The sequence below is a fragment of the Balaenoptera ricei genome, chromosome 1, assembly GCF_028023285.1.
Source record: "Balaenoptera ricei isolate mBalRic1 chromosome 1, mBalRic1.hap2, whole genome shotgun sequence".
Lineage (NCBI taxonomy): Eukaryota > Metazoa > Chordata > Mammalia > Artiodactyla > Balaenopteridae > Balaenoptera > Balaenoptera ricei.
The window spans coordinates 136,185,099-136,201,386 of record NC_082639.1 but is presented as its reverse complement, the minus strand read 5'-3'; the positions used below and the strand labels follow the sequence as shown (position 1 = coordinate 136,201,386).

At 35.3% G+C, this 16,288-nt stretch overlaps 1 protein-coding gene across 3 annotated transcripts in view; it reads right to left on the bottom strand.

The window, feature by feature from the left end:
* RABGAP1L (RAB GTPase activating protein 1 like) overlaps positions 1–16,288 on the bottom strand; it is a 783,585-nt gene that overhangs the window by 523,211 nt on the left and 244,086 nt on the right. The window lies entirely within an intron of this gene.

Genomic DNA, 16,288 nt, shown 5'->3' with positions numbered 1-16,288 from the left:
ATTTAGGTCTTTAATCCATTTTGAAACTCAAGATTTCTTAAATTATGGAGTTTTAATCCCTTAACTGCATTAACATGACGTTATAAATATTCAACAGAAATCTTACTTTGGAAATGATCGTTAAGTACAAAGCCTTCAAGAGGTATCCAAATTCTAACTATTGGAATTCAACTCATCCTTCTCTGAGTGTCTGTACTTCTAATAGCTTGCATTTATTTTACACATGTCTCTTTCCATCTTTAGACTGTAAGCTCCTTGAAGATAGGAACTGATCTTAAGCATTTAATACAGCATTTAATATATGCCTTGCATAGAGCAGGTTCTAAATATAATGGAATGTAGGAAGGATGAAAGAACAGAATCTGAAAAGGAAAGGTAAGTAGAACAGAGCAAAGTTTGGGAATGATGGAAGCAAGGAAAAGAAAACTAACACTAGAGAGCCATAAAGGTATGGGGAGAAAGACGAGTGAAAAGGCTATTAACCAGGTTATAGCTGGGCAATTCTGAAGAGACATAAATAAACTAATACCCTTATTTCTCTGATGTAAAATTTGTTTGTGGTTTTTGTACAAAGAAAAAAGACAAATTAAAGCTCTAATTATCTAAAGCCAAACTTCTGTTTTATTTTTTAAATACCACTCAAAAAAATTTTAATGTGCTCAAATGGGTACCACTTAGAATTTTTATTGAATAATTTGTCTGTCTCTACTTACAGTATAATGGAAACACTAACAGTACTGTATTATGTAGACCTTCTGCTGACATACACTTTACAAATATTTACTCCAGCCCAAATACTAAAGCCAGTGTGGTATTTTTAGCACTAAGTTTTGAGAAAGCTCAGCTTTCCTCCTGTAGTTATAAGAGGTCTGAGTCACTCAACTCCCAGAGCCATATTCAAATCATTAGAACATCATATCCCCCTGGTGTAACAAGAGCCATAATTTCTCCAACTGAAAAATTAAGCCCTTTCCTTTTAGGAAAAGAGAGAACGGCACATGAATTAGTTCCGAAAGAGAGAATGCTAAAGAGAATCGCATATGAATTAGTTCCATAATATTTCTGCAAATAGTTAATAAACTCTCAGTCTTGCTTCAGCTAAAGGAGTTAACTGTTTACAAAATGCAATTATAAAGTAATCAGGAGACTAGATTCTGGTCCGGACACTGTCGCTTGATCTCAGAGTCTCAGTTTCCAGAACTTCAAATGAGATAGTTCAGTATAATTAAATTCAAATAACGTTTATTGAGTACATTCTGTATGCAAATATATAATGCCTAAATTGTTGCCAGGCTCCAACATTTAAATATTTTAATGATTTGAGGTTATCAAAATTGTCCTGATTGAAATAGACTGTATAAAGAGAACCCAACAACTAGCACCCTCCTCCTCAGGGATTTTCCTCAGACACCTACCTCCCCAAGCCCTGCCCTTGGGAGTCATAGTTGCTCTCAGTAATTTCTGGCTTCAACCCAAACCCCAGCACGAGGCTGATAAAGAATGGCAGTCTGACATACTCAGCTCCCACCTGAAATGGGGGCAGTGCCTGAGGAGGAAAAGGGAGATTCAAGTAAGGTGCTAGTCTGAAAAACAAAGAAAAGGTTTTAGCATGAAAACCACTCATAAACCGTGTGACCTTGGGCAAGCTGCTTAACCTTCCTAAGCTTTTTTTTCTATACTAAAAAAAAATGGATAAAATACCACCTCACAGGACTGATGTGAGAATTAAATAGATAATTCACATAGTTTTCCATACATATTTTTCATTATTACTAATAACTAGAAAGTTGAATTAACTGCCTTATGAATCAGTTACTCAACCTGTTTCCAGGGACCAGTCTACCTACCAAGTATTAAGGACATTCTACCTCAGGAGAGGGCAAGCAGTAGATGACTCTAAGATCTCTTCTAATTCAAAGGTTCACTGAAAATATGCAGCTGTATCACCATCACCATCACCAGGGTGTGTGAATGATCACACCAAGGTAGTCACTACAATCTTACAGTCTGTATCTTAATCACTAAGTTAGCAGCAAAAGGGGGTAAGGTGGTCATGCAAACACTAGACACAAGGTCTCTGAAATGGGCATTGCATAACTACCATCTGCTATTACTTATGGGAATAAAAGTCCAGAGGCTAGAGAGGGCTCACTTCGCAATATGGAGAACAGCAATAAAATGCTGATAATAGTCCCAGGCACATGGATATGTTCAATAAAGTTAGCTTCTATTATTGTTATTATCATGTCATAGAAGCAGTCTCTGGGGACTATCACAAAAATAAGTTTCAAGTACTATAGGCTTTCAGGCACCCTATATACCTTAACACTGCTGGCAAACTGTAGGGTCTCCAGATTTCACTAGAGATCATTCTCCAGAACATTTAAATTTCTTCAGTCAGTTGAAGCATGATTAAGATGTCTTAATCTAACACAAATACATTTTGTTATGGTTTATTACCACCACACCAAGTAAAGCAGGTGCTGGTCAAAGATGAAGCAAGCTTAAGTGACCACAGTGCTGACAGAGTAGGCACTCAATAAACATCTGGGAGGGAGAGAGAGAATCCAAGGGGAAAGCAAAAATCCCTTTCCCTCAAATACAATGTATTATTTCTGGGTTCCTAGTACTTTTGATCTGTATATCCATGGTTTGATGGGATCCCAAAACAATATATACCTCTTAACAGATAAAAATCCAAAAGGAGTGGGTGCGAGTAGAGAGAAGCAATGGTTTTTCATGACTCTTCCCCCACATTACCACAATAAAAATGCTCCCTCTCTTCCTGATTTCCCTTTAGACTAATATTCAGGCAGATATATCAACCAAATGAGATTTTTAGAATTTGACTACAGGTATTGTGAAATACTAAATCTCTGACAGGAAGAGCAGTTTATATGAGGTTTAACAACCAAATAGGCACTTATAAAATTAAAATCTATTAGCCTAATAAGCATATAAAACATGTTCAATCTCATTTATAATCAAGGAAATGTAAACAAAATGAGATGTTATTTATCACCAATCAGAATGGTAAATATTTAAAGACTGATAATATCTCCTGTTGTTGAAGGTAGGAGGTAAAGGGTGCTCAGATAAACTACTGGAAGGGGCATACATTTGCAGTCTTTGTAGAGAGCAATTTAGTAGTACCTATCAAAAACCAGATTGCGCTTCAGAGTATATATACAAAGAAGACTATTCTTTACGACATCTGTAATAGCAAAAAAGAAGAATGGAAATTGCTGTTAGAACCTTCAAAAGAGAAATGGAAAAGTAAGTTATGCTATAACCATGCCACAGAATACTATGCAATTTGAAAAAGTGAGAAATAGTTTAATGTAGTGTTCATAATAGATTGTTTAATGAGAAAATCAAGTTGCCAAACATGATATACACAATATACACAATGTTCCTTTTGGAAACCGATACATAAACTGTTAAATGATTTCTCTTGAGAATTAGCATTGGTGGACAATAGGAGTCCATTTTATATTTATTTTAAAAATTTAAGCAATGAAAAAGAGAAATAAAACTCCATGTATTTTTGTGTGTTTGTTTTTTAAGTAATACAAAGATGATTGTTCTTCCCAAATCATAAATCAGTGACTGGCTTTACACAGTTGATTTTTCAGTAGTACTGTTAATATATTTAAATGTCTTAAAGATTTGATTAAGTAAATGATTTTCTCAGTCAAAACCCATTTTAGTTGATTCATGTGCTTGGTTAAATTGAAATGACAAACATATCAATAATATTTGCAAGGGAAAAATAGAACATGCTATTATAAGTTTACCTCAGAGAAAATCCACTTGGGGTTTTTTACATTTGGTTCATCATTTGTCAACAGCAATAATTATTTTAAGAACTCTAGCCTGTTTCTAACGAATCTCCTCTCTTTATTAGGCTACCATTTAAAATGTTATTGTTATCATATTAAGCTGAAGCCATTGTGAATAAGTATTCATCTCTCTCTTAGCATGCTGGATCTAAACAACCTTTTCAAACACATGAACCACTTTTTGGTTCACTTTTACTGAACCACTCAGGAAAATATAATTACACCAAAAACGTTAATAGAAAGATGAATAAAATCAAGTCAAATTTCTATAAAAACTGTGTGGAATTTAGCCAGCTGCACTGACCCTTCAAGTACAAGGTTCATTTAAAAGTCAGCCCTACTATCAATAATGACATTTATAAGATTAAATTAAGCCTTCCAATTTTCAAAAAAGTACCAGTATATAACTTTATTTAGAATATGACTAATGTGCACATAAATGTGTGAGAATTCTGTACTTTGAACATATTTCATTAAAATAAAAATCCTCAGGTTATGAGATGATTACTTTCCTTTAAAAAGAAACGACAAGAAAGAAATTTTGTATTAACCTAAAACTTTAGATATCAAAGATTTTCCCTCAATTCCCTTAAATTAAGTAGGAAAAAGGGGTTTTCATGAAGGAGGGGAATCCCATATCAGTTAAATTTCTGGGATTTCAAATAAAAACACCTTTGTATGTAATGTGAATTCTGAATAATATGATAAGAAACATGAGTAAGTGGTCAAGTTTTCATCCATACTTGATGTAGCACTAGCCTTGGTGCTACATCCAACAATTTGCACAACCAAATTTTATAGAATTCAATCTCCCTCTTATCTTCTAATATTCTTTCCTCTCCAATCTATCCTATTCTATAATATTTATAGAAAGTGTTGATAGGGAAATTACAAAGGCAACATTGTGACAATGTCCCTAAGTAAATTATAAATTAATTTTAACCTCTATCTATCCAGAAGTTTAAGACATGAAATCAGGCAATGAAGTATCACATTATTTGGCATTCAGGAGAATTTGGGGGGTTGGGAAACATGAAGAATTCATCACACTGAAGTTAGAAAAATGATGAAGGACAGCTGCATGCATATCGGAATGACAGGAAAATAGCACTGATTAGAAAGAACTAAGGATAAGTTTCTACAGGAGTACTGGTTAATTCAAAACTAATTTTCTAACTTGTGAAATAAATATTTTAAATAAATTAGAAAGAAATAAAGAAAAGTGAACATGATCAATTAATGCTCGAAAGCGTATCTTTACATGAATAATGTTCCAGATAATGTAAATAGTATCTCTACAAAGTACTAAATGAACCAAATTTGACACCAGCATGAAAACAAAAACACCAAAAGAAAAAAAAAGGAACACCAAAGGAAAATCAAACCTATAAAAGTTTAAAAACCAAATAGGAGCATTTTAAAATAAACATTTATTTAATTAATTCTTTTCTAAAAGCATACAATACAAAAAGAAACAATAAATAAATTAAAACATACAATATAAAAACCCACAACTCATATTTACTATATTCACAATCTTATACTTACTATAAGGTTACAATTTAAGTTTCATGCAATATATTTATATTTTAAAATCTTTTGGATAAAATGTCTTAAAGTCTGATTTTCTTACCAAAGATTCTGCACTGTACTAACCTTGAAGAGCAATCCTCCCTGGATCAATACGAAAAAATATTTTTATGATCTTAAGGTGTACTTTTTCATTAGATTATCCATTTATGACAGTTTGAATTAAATAAACATTTTGGACTTGCCAAAACAACCAACAGCACAATTGTACCTTGAATATTAACAAATTGTTCAGGCACATTTAAGTAACTAAATGAGACGATGGGTGCTTGCCATCACACCTATGTGATAAAACACTAACTCTAGCATGCTTTTCTTTTTCTTCTTGCTACTTCTCATATTTCCTTTCAAATATATTTTCTATTAAGAACAAAATCAATTCATGAAATTTGAGTTGCTCTGCTTAAGGTCATTTCAAAATGAAAAAAAATATATATTTTTTAGATACTTTCCACTAGAAATACACTAAAACTTTACTGTAACACACTATACATAGTAAACATTTTATAAGAACAGTTTATTTTCAAGCACTAATAAAAAGGGCATTTATTATGTAATAAAATGTAACTAGCAAAAAGTAACATCAACTATAATGTGGCCCCATGTTTTGTACACAAAGGACAGTACAGTTATAACAGAACATTCCATAGTTTCAAAAATTACATAAAGCATACTTAAAGCTATTCATAAATATGCTGTGACTGTCAGGGTTGGCCAGTTTTTCTGTAAAGGGCCAAATAGTAAATATTTTCGACTCTCACATGTTCTTATCTTTCTTATTTCTTTTTTTTGTGGGGGAGGAGGGCTGGGGAAGACTGTATAAAAATATAAAAACCATTCTTGGCACAGAAGCCATACAAGAAAAAACAAGCTGTGGGCCAGATTTGCCAGTAGGCTATAGTCTGCCAGCCCTAGGACCCTTCCCTTTCAAATTAGCTATTCATTCCTATTTGCTTCAAAATATTAAAGATGAAAGAATTTTTAAATGCCCAACACTACATTTTCCAAAGGAATTAATTTCATTAAAAGTAAGGGTATACCTACAGTAATATAAAAGACTAGACTATCTAAATATAAATCATTCCCATACACATTGAACATGTTAGAATCAGAGTTCGATCTGCCAAATTCAAGAATCTTATCACTTAGAAAAATAAAACTCTAGATCCCAGTGAATTTTCCACAAGTTAAAGACAGGATAATAAACTTTCCAGGCAAAAAAAAATACTGCAGGAAATGAATTAAAATATATTCTTTGTCAACTGAAAGGTCAATTACTCTTTAAAACTGCATGAGAACTTTTGTCGTTTTTTGGGAGGGTGGACAGGAGGTAAAAGACATGCAACCTAGAAACATGAGAATGTAGTTTACTTTCCACTGAATGCTACAGATATTCATCCTTGGAGGTACTGTATTTTAAAATATAAAGATTGCTACATGATTGAGGTGGAATAAGATTAGACCTTAACAGACTGTATTCATGAATTAAACACTACAATTTTGTATTTTAGATTTCTAAATGAAATACAAATCACAGGGGAGGAAATTAAATGCTTGAGTTCAGCTGATATGGGACCCAATCATACTCAATCATCCACTGGTTAGATCTCAGTGTTTTCTGAAACACCACCGGTTATTTGCAGGGGAAAAGGTCAAAAGCCCAAACAATACTCCTAATCTCACAGCACTTAGGATCTAAGCCACATATTTGACACTTGATTATACTTAGGTCAAATGCAATACACACTGTGATGTGGCATATTATTACTTAATTCCTGCAATGATTTAAAATGTTTATTCCCACCTAAAACGTAAGTAACCTTAAAGGAATTTTTGTCACTCTCAGTACCAAGCATAATGCTAAAATATGTAGGTACACAAATATTTCTTAAATAAATGAATGAAATTAATTAATATACAAATATGCTCTCTTCCAGGGTGAACTAACCTAGCACTAAGCCTTTAAATATGGCAATTAAAGACAGGTATGACTCAGTCACCTTTTCCCGTCAATTATTTCTCTAAAATCGGTCATTTTTTATTTCCAGGATCAGCACCCTAGTTCAAGCTTTATCTCCTCAAATTAGACGTATATATCATGGATTCTTCACTATTCTAAACTGCATTTTACATAATATACTGCCAGCTTAATCTTCCTAACTCAAACCTTTGCTCATGCCATGCCCAAGCTCAAAATCCCTCTAAGATTCTCCACTGCTTTACACAAAGTCTGTGCTGTTCAGTGTTTCTAGGGAGTTTCTCCAAGGCCTGCTCTCAACCTGCCTCTCCAACCTCACATTCACTGTCTCCTAGGCATACTGAAGATTCTGTTCATGTCTGTACTTTTTGCTTTCACATATGTCAAAATGCTATGCTTCTTACTTTCTACTCTTGCAAATCCCACTAACTCTTTCAAACTTTCCCAGACTTGGTCATTTGAAAATGAACTGAAACTAGCATTTACCGGAGACCCACTGCATGGAACTCTCTGACAGACCCACAAAGATGAGTAAGAATTGAGCTTCTCAGAGGAATTTACAGTCACTTGGAGAAAGAAGACACATGTAACTATAATTTAATATGGAATATCATAAATGACACTAAAAATGTATAAGTAGAATTATAGTGGAATCTGTAGTTAGGGAACAAGAGATTACTTCTGACTGGGGATAAGTAGAAGTATCATGAGATAAACATCATTTAAACTGATAGCTGAACCTTGGCTTCAAAAGGCAGAGATGGGAAGGACTTCACAAGTAATGGAAATAGCTCAATAAAAGACACTTGAAACCTACAGCAATCAATGCTCTTATAATTCATTTGGAAATTCATCACGTACTGTTTTGAAGTTGTCTACATCATTTTTTGGTCTTTTTTTTTTTTTTTTTAGAATTTAATTTTTTTTCCAGTTGTATTGAGATATAAATGACATACAGTACTGTATAAGTTTAGGTGTCCAGCATCTAGGTCATTTTTTGTTTAGCTAATACTGCATATATTTATACCCTTGATAGGGCCTGGTCTAACAGGACCAGGTAACAAGTGAGGTAACATGTATGCAAAAGTGGCTACTACATTAACAGATGCTTGAAAACGGATAGTTTCCTTCATTTCTGGTACCTAACTCTTTGTTACAGGCAGTTCTAAAATGACCCCTAAGATTCCTGCCTCCTGGTATAAACACCCTATAAAGTCCCTACACTTGAGTGTGGGTGGGACATATGAATATGATGGATGTCATGGCTGTGATCACATTGTGTTACATGTCAAAGGTGAAGGGATGCTGCAGATATAAAGTCCCTAACCACTTTGGCTTTAAGTTAATCAAAGGGAGTCTATCCCAGATGAGCCTGACCTAATCAGGTAAACCCTTAAAAGAGGCCTTGGGCCTTCCCTTAGAGAGATTCTCCTGCTAGCCTTGAAGCAAGCCCCCATGAGTGCTACAACTGCAAAGAAATGAATTCTGTGAGCTCTGAAGGGAACCCCAAGTCTTAGATGAGATTGAAGCTCCAACCGAAACGTTGATTGCAGCTTCATGAGACCATGAACAGAGGACCCAGCTAAGCCGTGCCCAGACTCTCGATCCATGGAAACTGTGAGATAATAAATGTGTGTTACTTTAAGGTGCTAAATTTTTTTGTAACTTGTTATGGAGCAATATAAAGCTAATTAATACACTCTCTCCCTCTACTTTCTCTCAAACACCTTCCCTTATCAAGTGTATTTTTTAATCATTTTAATTTGTTGAAACAGATAATGTAAAAATGCAAGAATGAAACAACAATATTATAAAGTCCTTTCCTCCCTCTCACTCACTCTCTCTCTCTCTCATACACATATGTGTGCGTGCACACACACACACACACACCAATTTTATAAATATAGAAAGTATCTGATTGGAAAAGAAACAGTATCTAGCATACCAATATTATTTTATTGGAACATATTTCCTCATCTGTAAAATGATATAATAATAGTATTGACCTTATAGGATTGATAAGAGGATTAAATGAATTAATGTCGGTAGGCAACTTAAATTCTTGTTACTCAAAGTCTGGTGTGACCAAGAGCAATGGCATCTTGTAGAAGATTTTTTTTTTTTTAGTAAGACTTCATTTTAACAAGATCTCCAGGTAATACATGTGCACATTTAAAGTTTAAGAAGCACTTCATTAATGAGCACTTATCACTCATGTAAGTGTAATATGATCATTATATTTCTTAAAAAACTCATTTCTTTTCTATACTCTCTATCTTCTTTTCATTTGAATATAAAGAAATTTCATTTGCAAACTGATTTCTATAGTAAAAGCTGTTTGTGATTATCTTTTCTCTAATCAGACTATGAATTAAGAAATTAAAAGAAAATAAACCTCTAGCTGAGTTTGAGACTATTTTGCTCTCTACTCAAAATGAGTTAGAAGTAGTATTAGACAGCTAACAGTCACTCAGATCAAGGGGAAAATTTTTTTTTCTAGATAGCATTTAACCAATCCAAATACAAAAACAAAAAATGCAGATTACACGAAACAGAAAAAGTACAACCAAGTGTGAAGCTGCCTAATATTACTGTGAATCTGGTCTTTTACAATTACTTGGGCATGTGTCTTAAAGGAAATCACACTGTATTTGCCATCCGTTGCCTTCTTGTAACTTTCTATCCATTTTACAAGTAACTAAATACAATTCTGAGGTCAACAAACAGAAAGCCAGTTTGAAATCCAAAGGAAGCAATACCAAGTGCACCTCAAGTTTCAAAAGCAGGAGCAATTCAGAACTTGTGGGAGTACATAAACGTGACAAGGTATTTTAAAGACAATCCCTATAGGGCTTCCCTGGTAGCGCAGTGGTTAAGAATCCGCCTGCCAAGGCAGGGAACACAGGTTCGAGCTCCTGGTCCGGGAGGATCCCACATGCTGCGGAGAGCTAAGCCCGTGGGCCACAACTACTGAGCCTGCGCTCTAGATCCTGCGAGCCACAACTACTGAGCCTGTGTGCCACAACTACTGAAGCCCACGTGGCTATAGCCCATGCTCCTCAACAAGAGAAGCCACCGCAACAAGAAGCCCCCGCTCGCCGCAACTAAAGAAAGCCTGAACGCACCAACAAATACCCAACGCAGCCAAAAATAAAATAAATTAAAAAAATAATAATAATCCCCATGATGTTGCATTGATGGACTTAACTTTCTGCTAAGATTCCTTGCATTCAAATTAATACCCTTTAACACACTTCACTTTTTGAACAGCATTTGAAAAATATGCAAAGGTACCTTAACTCATTTTACTTTAGATGTTTCCCAGGAAATTAAGAGCAACTTTAGTCCTTTTAAATCTGCATCCCTTTTTAGTTAAATTACAGGCTAAGGTAAGACAATTTAGAGTGACTTGAACTTCCACTTTTGCTTTGACAGGCAAATTGCTGAAAATAATTAAATAAAAGAATACTCTAATTCCCCCCAGCAGGAACACATTTCTATGCCACCTCCAGTTCTAACTTTTGATATTTGCGTTGACAGAAATGTCAATTACAGAACTAATAATAAAGTGTATTGAAAATGTATGAAGTGTCTGATCTATAAAAGAAAAGAAACTATTACTTCCTACTCTGTGATTTTTGTAGCTTTTTTAATACAGGTGATGGCTAATAGATTTTCAAAAGACAAGGTGACATCTCAAACAGTGAAAAACTGTTAAGAACAGAAGTGAAAAGTTTTTAGGGAAAAACAGAAATCTGATGACTTGTTCTTATTCAGACCATATATAAGAATGAGAAATTGAAATTTTTATGTATGTTTTTCATATTTTCAATTACAATTCCATAAATGTTACCTCTTTTTTTCTAGTCTTTCTCAGTATGAAATCATTTTGAAGCAATGTAAAAGGAAAAATATTTATTCACTTATTACTATAATTTTATTATAATAAATATATTTATATTTACTTATTATTTATTCCTTCATTTATTATTTTTCATATTGTTTACTGAATCTCATTGAGAAGGTGGCATTTGAGGAAAGATTAGAAGGAGAGGAAGGAGAGACCCATGTGGCAATCTAGGAAGGAGTTCCAGCCAGAGGGTACAGCAAGTGCAACAGCTCAGAGGCAGAGTACACCTGGTGTGTTTGAAGAATAGCAAAGGACAAGGGTGGAATTTGTGGGGCAGAAAGTGACAGGAAATGAGGTCAGAAAGGTTAAAAGCAGACAGCAAAATCACAAACAGCCTTGTAAACTATGGTGAAGAACTTTGGCAAGTGAAATGAAAAGCCAACGGAGGATTTTTGAAAGAGAAGAAATGTGATCTGACAGATTTCAAAAGGATGACTATGGTGATATGGAACACAGACTAAGGGGTTGTGGACAAGGGTGGAAGGCAGCAGACCCATCAGGAGGTACTGCAATAATCCAGTACAAGAAATGACAGGGCCAGAGAGAGGTCAGAGTCTGGATTCTAAGATTTGGAGCCTAGGAGTTGCCACCTGCTGACAGGGGAAGACTAAAGGCTTGGTTGTGGGAGAATCAGCCTTCACCCATTTACTCCACCTGGAACACATCCTCTCCATAGAATAGAAAAGAGAGAAGCAAAACCATCGTACACATGCAAGGCCTCACGTCCAGCACGGATCTGTGACTAGCTAGGAACCCCTCTGGTCTTTCTGAGTGTGTGCACAGCCTTGCATGTGTACACAGCCTCCCAGACCACCAGTGATATGTAGAATCTAATGAGGTCCATTCATTCCTTAAGTCTCCTTATTAAAATTCTGGTCAATCTGTGGCTTTCCCCAACCAGAATTACAATCTCATGCTACTTAAAACATTGGTCTTCCCATTCTTTTGCCATAAAAAAATCACTATTGTTTCCAACAACGTTCTAGAAATATGGGGTTTTTCTACATTTGCTCCAAATCAAGTGAGTCCCTTCCAGGGGTGAAAACAAAGCTACTAGTTTTCACAGCTTGCCCCACCCTAGCAAAACCACCACGATAATAAGCCAGTGGTGGGAATGAGCAGAATGGGAGCAGCCTCAAGCACTAAAACACCACAGACTGTTCTCACCCAAGGTTCAGTGGTTTTTCTTAAATAAATGCTTCTCAATTTTTTATATAATTTGATCACTTTCTCAAGACCTTAACTGGCTGTTTTCTGACAATTTTATTGACATTTATGATTGCTTTTTGATGAGCAGATTTGCCAAGCTCCTCACCCAAGCCATTCTGCACTAAATACATTTTAAATGTAATTTGCCTGAGCAACCTACTAAAAAATGTCATAGAAAATATTTTTAAACATTTCTAAGTACGGAAATTGCCAGTATGCTAAAATCACTATTTTCTTTTGACTGTTAACATGCCTTTGTTGAAGAGCTTACTCAGGTGACCTTAAGTAGAAAAAGCCTCTAAGCAGAGTAAATAGCATTTGCAAAGACACAGAAGCACGTCAGGGAACTGCATGGTTAAGTGTTGGGTGGGTAACTATTTTTAGCTCTCCCTTTCCTACTACAGATGAGCTCAAATCTCTTACACCCTAAAAATGCCCTTTGTTGGCCAGATGCAGCCCAATGTTTTTACTCCAATCTCTTTTCTCGTCTTCTCCATCAACCTTCTTGAAAGAATAGTTTGAACACTATTCAAACTTCTCCCCTTCCTCACCTCTAGTCAATCCTCAATCCACTACAATAAGGCTTCCTTCCCAGCTTTACTAAAATTACCCTCAGAGGGGTTCAGTAATCTCTCAGATTTACCAAATCCAATTAACAATTTTTGGTCCTTATCGTACTGAAACTCTTGTTCCATTTGTCAGTACTGCACATCACTCCTTCCTTCTGAATCTCCACTCCTTAGTCTATGACTCCATTGTCTTAGCTCTCCTCATATTGTTCTGATCATTTTTCTGCAGATAAGTCCTTTAGCTGCACTTAAAGGATCTCTTAAACTCTACTTCTAAACCTCCCCCCCCACATTTCTCCCAAGGAAATTTCGGCCATTATCACTGCTTCACACTGATGACTCTCAAACCTTTACCTCCAGTTGTAAAACTTCTCTCACAATTTAAGACTATTTCTAATAACTGAAAAGTAGTTCCACTTTAATGTTCCACAGTGAGTTCAAATTCATCAGTGTCTGAAACTGAATGAATCTTACCCCCACCCCCAAAAGCCGACTCTTCCCAGGGGTTCCCTATTCCAATTGTTGGCATCCACATCATCCAGTCACCTTAGCTACAAACCTAGATTGAATCTATGATTCTTTCTCCTCCCTTCTCTTCTGCTGCCCACGACATCCAATTAAGTTACAAGCCCCACTGCTTTAACCTCAGGAATAGTCGCAAATCTCTCTTACCCCCTCATTCCTTACATTTTGAGGTAGTCATTTTGACACAACTGTGTCAAAAGAACTTTGTCATAATGGCTATGTCAGAAACGAAGCTTGACAGCATAGCACAGGGAGATGGGCTTGGTGCTTTGTGACCACCTGGAGGGGTGGGAGAGGGAGGGTGGGAGGGAGGCTCAAGAGGGAGGGGGTATGGGGACACGTGTATGCGTATGGCTGATTCGCTTTGTTGTGCAACAGAAACTAACACGGTACTGTGAAGCAATTATACTCCAATAAAGATCTATTAAAAAAAAAAAAGAAATGAAGCGTGAGCCCAATTTAGCCCTCTGCCAAGACTGGAAAATGATGGCCTATCCAATACTTCCTACATGATTTTAAGATTCTGGCAGTGAATGTTTCTAAATATTTTGCTGATTAATAACAAACCAACACTGGGATCATTTGGTTTGCCATTTACTTCTAAATGTATCCGTTTTCTAGTAATGTTACTTTCCATAAGTAAATGGTTCTTCCCTTTAAGTACACATCTATACAACTTTCAAATCTCATCAACCCTAAAGTAATTTTCACTGGATCAAAAAATACCTTTCCAAGACTTGAATGGCACTGAGTAATATGTCGGACAAAATGCATGGTAAATAAACTAATGGTGTGCTTCTGTGTCTGAAAGACTTCTTTTGAAGTGAATATTTTGGCTTCCAATAGATTTTCTACAACCTGTCATTTAAAGAAGTATGTGTGGCTTCTAGCTGACGTATTTAAAATATTCTATATCTAAAGTTCTTTTTCTTTTTAATGCACCAGTTTGTCTGCATGCTTGAAATCACTCTTCAAAATGCTTTCACATAAAACAACGCTATTTGGAAAATAGGTCTCATGTTATATTTTCATATTATATTGCATTACATCCTTCTATCCAAAGGTCATGATCTTAGACAGATGTAAAATATGATCTAGAAAATGTAAGATCTACAGTATCTTGTCTGTAAAGGGAATACTAAAAATACTACCTTTTAAGCAATTAGAAGGAGAGTTACAATTCAGTGGTTTAAAGAAGAATACAGGCATGCCTCATTTTATTGGTCTTTGCTTTACTGCTCTTGGCACACATTGTGAACTTTACAAATTGAAGGTTAGTGGCAATCCTGGGTCCAGCAAGTCTATCAGCAGCATTTTTCCAATAGTATTTGCTCACATCAAGTCCCTGTGTCACATTTTGGTAATTCTCACAATATTTCAAACTTTTTCATTATTATTACATTTGTTATGGTGATCTGTGATCAATGATTTGATGTTACTATTGCAAAAAGATTACAACTTGCTGAAGGCTCAGATGATGGTTAGCATTTTTTAGCAAAAAAGTATTTTTTAATTAAGGTATGTATACTGTTTTTAGCTATAATGCTATTGCACACTTAATAGACTACAGTGTAGTGTAAACATAACTTTTATATGCACTGGGAAACCAAAAAATTCATGTGACTCACTTTATTATGATATTTGCTTTATTGCAGTGGTCTGGAACAGAACCCACAATACCTCCAAGGTATGCCTGTACTTTGATTTTGTGTGTCATGAAAATTCATGTGCTTTAGGGTAAGACTGCCATAGGTTTGAATTCGGTAGATTATACTTTTTTAGCCCTATGACCTCGAATAATTTACTTAAAATTTTTTTAGTCTATTTCCTCACATGTAATATAAAGATGATAATCGTCATTTCTCAGGACTAATGTGAGTAAAATATGAAACTAGGTCTATTAAATATCAAATATATTATATACACAAAGCAGATATTTAATCCATTTTAGTTAGTTATCCTTCTTTTAAGTTAGTGGATAGAAGTGAGGAATTTTTATTTACTAAATTAGAATAAAAGGCATAATTATGTGATACTAAATTGTATAATATATTTTTACTGAGTAGGGCTGAGTCATTCTATCATTTTTCTTCTTTCCCAATTCTAGCTTCATATATTTTTTCATTTCTAAAGGAAATGGCATTTTTGCAAGACATTACCTGAAATCTTGTGTTCAAGTAACTTTCTGGTAGATACTTGTCACACCTATTTATTCTTCTTCCTGAGCACACAGCTCAATTATATTCCCCAACCACCCCTGTGGTTCTTGTTTAGCAGAAAAGAATGTGCACAGCTTCTACGTCTGGCCCAAAATTCTCCTTCATGTGATCTCTGGTCTTTTCCTCTTCATGTTGGCTGGGATAAAGATGACAACAGTGTTCCCGAAGTCATATAAAATATAATGGAGTCACACAATGGAAGTGAGGGCTGAACTCTGTGATCACTAGAATACTAAGGAAGTGATGTTCTGTGACTCCAAGGCTAGGACATAAAAGGCACTGCAACTTCCACCTTGGTTTCGGGGATTGCCATCTGGGGAAAGCTAACCATTATACCATAAGGACACCCAACCAGAACCATGGGGAGGCCTATGTGGAGAGGAAGTAAAGTTTCTGGCCAACCGCCAGCATCATTTTGGCAGCCATGTGAATCAGCCCCTTGGAAG